Below are 5,608 nucleotides of genomic sequence, written 5' to 3'. Positions count from 1 at the left end.
TGCACTGAAGATACAGTCTACACTGAAGATAGATACAGAGTCTGCACTGAAGATACAGAATCTGCACTGAAGATACAGAATCTGCACTGAAGATAGATACAGTGTATTGAAGATACAGAATCTGCACTGAAGATAGATACAGAGTCTGCACTGAAGATACAGTCTGCACTGAAGATGATGCAGCAGCTTCCGCACTGAAGACACAGTTTCTGCACCTATCCCGGTTTTCACCATCCTTACACAAACAGCTTAATGAAGTGAAGGTTCACTCCACTTACTATTTGAGGGTAAGGGCCACACTGAAGGACTGGAGAAGAAGTCTTTGCAGTGGGACCTTTCTAAAAAAGGCAGGAGCCCAGATCATAAAAGGTGCCTCCCATACTCAGGGTGGGTCTTCCTTCCTCAATTAAACATCTCTGAAAACGAAAAACACACTCAGACACACCTAGAGGTGTGTTCCCATGGGTGGTTTTAAATCCAGCCAAGTTGACAATGAAGATTAGCAACCACAGAGTTCTACACTGAAGGAACAGCAGCTACCAAAGGCCAAGGACGGATACTGCAGGGATCAAATAGAGAGAGTTAAAGGAAGTCTGGTGACAGTGCGTGCGGCAGCAGATAAGTCTGAGCCAAGCAGGAAGGATAGAGATAGGCTGCGCCCTGTGGGCCATATTCGGTCTGCATCCATCCTGGAGGCTGAGAGGTATCCAGAATTAGTATAGGCAAGAGAGGAGCGAAAGGTGTTTCCAAAGAGACTGATCATGGGGGAGGAGGGCGTCTCGCTGCTCAGAGAAGGCAGACGAAGGAAGACCAAAGGAAGGTGGAGGGTTAGTTTGGGAAGATGGTGGGTTAGTCAGGAGAATGTGGGTTAGTCGGCATGACAGTGGGTTAGTTGGGGGAAAGATGATGAGTTAGTTAAGGGAGGATGGTAGTTTAGTTGGGGACAAGGGGTGGATACTTTTAAAGAAGAACATGTTAGCAGCTCATGTCAAAGCTATGTAGTGACAAGAAAGATTGTAGGTGGAAGTATCATTTGGGCCTGGAAAGACCTTTATGAAAAATGTCCCTTGAAGCCACTTATTTTAGCAAATACTTTCCCTCCTCCCCCAAGAAGTACTTTCTATTTTAGGACTGATAAAATGGCTGATATTTCCTGCGGTTGAAATTGTCTTTTATCTCTGTAAGGATGGAGTCTATATAGTGGGAGTCATGGTTGAATTTGACTTCTTATCTCGTTTTGAAACAGCGTCTATCCATGTAGCCCGTAGATGGCCTCATACTCAATCCTCCTGCCTCTGCCTCCCTAGTACTGAGACCACAAACACTATGTACACCGCCAACAGCCGTACTTCTTCTCTCCTGAGACCAGCTTCCATAGACTCTCTCTGGGCTGTAGCAACTGGGGGGAGGTCTGTAATTGTAGCAATCCAGTGAGTTTTCTGGAAATATTTGAAATGTGGTGGCGTGAGCAGTTGCTCAAAGAAGCAAGAATCTAGTCCTGCATGAGGAGACACTCAAGCAGCTCCACAAGTGCCCAGGAATGACACTTACCAGATCAGCCCACATCCCAAAGGGTTTGTGAGAGAACACTGTCCTCATAGGACAAGCTTGTCTGTGACTTCTGCTCTAATGCCCAGCCCCTGGGGGACTTGCTGGGAGTGTTCATGTCCTTCTGACTCTTACACAATCTCTCCACTTCTTACATAGCACAGCACAGCTTGACCCTGGTGATTACAGGGTGAACCTACCAGCCGGCAGGGGCTTGAGGTTGGCCCTGTGCAAGGGCTGGTTCATCAAGAGGCCAGAACAGAGGCCAACTCAAGCCAACTGGTGAGGCACACCTCTGCTCTCTCTGCTCAGGTAGTAAAGGAAGCCAGGAGAGATGGTATGGACAGCTCGTCACAGCCCACTTTCTTAGATTTCACTGTGTCTCCTGAATGATGGGTCGGTAAAAGGACCTCAGACATGAGGAGGCATTGACTAAGCAACATGGGAATGAGGCAGCGTAGGAAGACATGGAACATGGATGAGTAGGAAAGGAAAGAGAGGTGACGGGGTGAAGATGATTGAAATGCAGTGTGTACATGCATGGAAATGTCACAGCACAACCATCGGTGCATATACAACACGCGTGAAGAAGACACTGAAAGGTGAACTGGAGAGATAGCTCAGCAGTTAAGAGTACTCCCTGCTCCTGCAGAGGACCTGGCTTTGGTGGGTCACAGCTGTCTGTAACTGCAGTTCCAGGGGACCCAGTGCCCTTTTCTGGCCTCTTCCGGTACCAGGCATGCATGTGATACACACAACATACATACATGCAGGCAAACAGCCATACATATAAAATAAAAATAAATAAATCTTTTAAAAAGTAATAAGATACACACACATACACACACACCAGTACTTAGAAGGCAGAGGCAGGAGGATTTCTCTGAGTTTAAGACTGATGCACATAGTAGACTCCAGGTCAGCCAGAGACCAAGAGTGAGACCCCGTCTTTAAAAGAAGACAAAGGTGATGAAGAAAAGAAAACAGAATTGTGGGGACACGGGAAGGGAAAGGGTTCCATCATGAGGAATCTGGTTGGATCCTTACAAACAGAGAAGCCAGCATTTCCACACAAGTGTCAAGATTTTCTGTGACGGTCCCAACATCGAGACAGACAGTGTCCTTCCATATGTGGATAGTTCTTGTGACAATAACTATGAAGACCCTGGTAAGGCCTCCTTGCTATCCTGGGTGTGTTCTAGAAACAGATCAATGACTTCACTGACAGTAGAGATAGCCTGCCTTCCTGTAACCCCTCTACCTTATCCACTGACATCCTGCCTGCTGCCCTCAGGATCCACCCTGTGGCCCCATTTAGGTTCCTTAGCAACCCTTTAGAGGTAACAGGTTTGAACAACACCAAGAACAGGCTTCACAGCTACAGTGAAGACAGTGGAGAGTGGCTCTCTCAGAGATATCAGGCGTACCTAGTCTCCTCGAATGCCTGTGCTTACCCAGCTCTTAGCAAATGCACAGCTCTGCTGCATACAGGCCCACCCCGAGAATCTCTTCTGCACTGAACCAAGGATTCCGTTTTACCTGAGACTAGTTTCCTGAAGATGAAGAGAACTGCTCAGGCTACTGGTGGTGGCAATGTGGAGCTGTTTCTCTGTGCCTGCTGCCTCTGGTGGGAAGAAACACCTTGAGGGCTGTCAGCTGTGACTTCATCATGAGGAACAGCCCTGGCAGACACAACCTTCCTACTTATGTCAGAAAAGCCTTTCTGTCTGCTGCTGGCGCAGAACTACCTGCTGCACAACTTCATTTGCCTCTGACAACTGTCGGTCCACAGGGCAAAGCCCATTCCTTCCCTCCTTTCATGATCTTTCTACATTCTTGCCCTCACTCTCCCAAGGCCTCCCCACCCCCACCCCCTGCCCCTGCCCCTCAGCAACCACCAGAGCTCCCTTTTTCCTGCCTCAGCAGAAAGGCTTCATGATGTTTGTTTATGTATGCAGGTGGACAGGTTGCCCTTCACCACAATGGACTCTGTCACAAGGATTTAACTGGACATTAACTTTCAAGGCTTACTGAGCAGCTATAAACAGAGGGTACCAGTTAAGAGTAGGCAATACAGAGCCCTATCAAAGCCTGACTAGGTCTGGCCCTGCTAGCTGCCAGAGCGTGACTTGGGATAAACTTCTTCACTTTACCAGGCTCTTCAGTTTCTGTTCTGTAAAGGAAAGCCCGTGTGTGTGTGTCTGTGTGTGTGTGTGTGTCTGTATGTGTGTGTGTGTGTGTGTGGCTGTGTTGCCATAGCGACTGGAGGAAACAATGCATATTGTCACTCAGCATCACCTATGACAAGAATCTGCAATCCTTTATCTGCTGATCAACATGTAGAAGGTCTTGCTCATTAAAGGCCTTTGTATGCCGGCTGCAAGTACAGAGAATGGTTCATTTTGGTTTTGTCTTGCTTTTTGTTATTGTTGTTTTGTCTGTTGGAGCAGAGTCTCGCTACATAGCCCAGGCTGCCCCGTTCTTCAGCTTCCCAAGTTCTGGGGTTATAGATGTGAGGCATTGTGCTCAGGACATTTTCTCATTATGAAAAATTTCAGATGTACAATAGGATATATTTCTCCTCTGTTGTTATAGAGCACAGTGGTGAAGATGCTCTGAGACCCACGTTATTACTGATTTAGCTGAATGAGCTGCTGGCTGCAGCCTCCTCCACCGAGGCCCTGAGATACAGGTGCACAAGCCGGGCCATGGAACTTGCTGGTTATTCATTAGCTCTACTACCCAGTGCTTCACGCTCTCTAGTTTTTGTTGTTGTTGTTCTGTGTTCCCTGTTCTTGGACCTAACACGAAGGTGGTCAGTAAAAGAGGATAGAAGGGGGCAGCTGTGGCAGCACACACTTGTGATCTCAGGAACTGGGAGCTACAGACGGGAAGGTCAGGAGTTCAAGGTCACCCTGTGCTATATAGAAAGGTTGTCCTTAGCCCAGGTTACCCAAGACCCTGCATCAAAAAAATATATGTTTTTTTTTTTTTTAATTTAAATGTGGATGGGAAAGGATAGGCAGAAAGGGAAGAAGCCTAGGCTCAGAGAGGGACCCCTCCTTTGATCTGAGGAGTGTGGTTTCCTGCTGTGGAGTGCATTTCGCTGAAGGAGACTGTGTTAGTCACCTTTCCCCTTGCTGTGACCAAACACCAACAAGAGCTGCTTGAGGAGAGAAGTGTTTGTTTTGGTTCATGCCTTGAACCGGCAGTTCACCACCGTGAGGAAGGCAGCTAGCTGGTCACGTTGCATCTGCAGTCTGGAGACCGATGGGTGCTTGTTTACTCTGGCCGCCAGGTGCATCACCCACCTCAGGTAAGCTAATCTAGAACTCTCTGCACAGCTGTGCCCGGAGGACTTGGCTCGAAGATGACTCTGGTGGTTTTAATAAGATGTGTCACCCCTATCTGCCCCCCCCAACTCCTCCACCCCCAACACACACACACCATAGGCTCTAGTATTTGAATACTTGGTCCCCAGTTGGTAGAGCTGTTTGAAGAAGTTCAGGAAGTATGGTCTCACTTCGGGGAAGTAAGCCATTAGGGGTGGGCTTTGAGAGTTTAAAACCTTACTTACCTATGTCCACTCTGCTCTCCGATTCCTGGTTTTGAATGATGATGTAAGCTCTCTGTTCCTGCTCCACATGCCTACTGCTTGCTGCCATGGCTTCCCACCGTGACGTGACGGACTCTTGCCCTCTGGAACCGAAAGCCAAAATCAACTCTCCCTTGCGTAAGTTGTCTTTGGTCCTGAGGTTTCATCACAGCAACAGCAGATGTAACTAAGATTGCTGGGCATGGTGGCACATGGCTTTAATCCCAGGGCACCAAAGGCAGAGGCAGGCAGATGTCTGTGAGTCTGACACCTTGGTGTACATAGCCAATTTCAGGGCAGTCGGGCTACACAGAGAAACCCTGTCTCAATAAATAAATAAATAAATAAATAAATAAATAAATAAATAAATAAATAGGTGACTCTAGGTCTTGCCAATAAATAAATACATAAATACATACGTAGGTGACTCTAGGTCTTGCCAAGCTGACAGTTTACATAAACCAC

General features: G+C 47.5%; 1 long non-coding RNA gene across 1 annotated transcript in view; it reads right to left on the bottom strand.

The window, feature by feature from the left end:
* Nucleotides 1-5,254, bottom strand: part of LOC110300772 — a 10,688-nt gene extending 5,434 nt beyond the window's left edge. The window contains exon 1 of the long non-coding RNA XR_002378624.2: nucleotides 5,126-5,254. This is a non-coding gene — a long non-coding RNA (uncharacterized LOC110300772). The remainder of the gene's footprint in view (nucleotides 1-5,125) is intronic.
* Between the last annotated feature and the right edge of the window lie 354 nt (nucleotides 5,255-5,608).

This window comes from Mus caroli, chromosome 1 (genome assembly GCF_900094665.2).
Source record: "Mus caroli chromosome 1, CAROLI_EIJ_v1.1, whole genome shotgun sequence".
Taxonomy (NCBI): Eukaryota; Metazoa; Chordata; class Mammalia; order Rodentia; family Muridae; genus Mus; species Mus caroli.
Note: the sequence above shows the minus strand (reverse complement) of the source record. Positions and strands in the feature narration are given on the sequence as shown.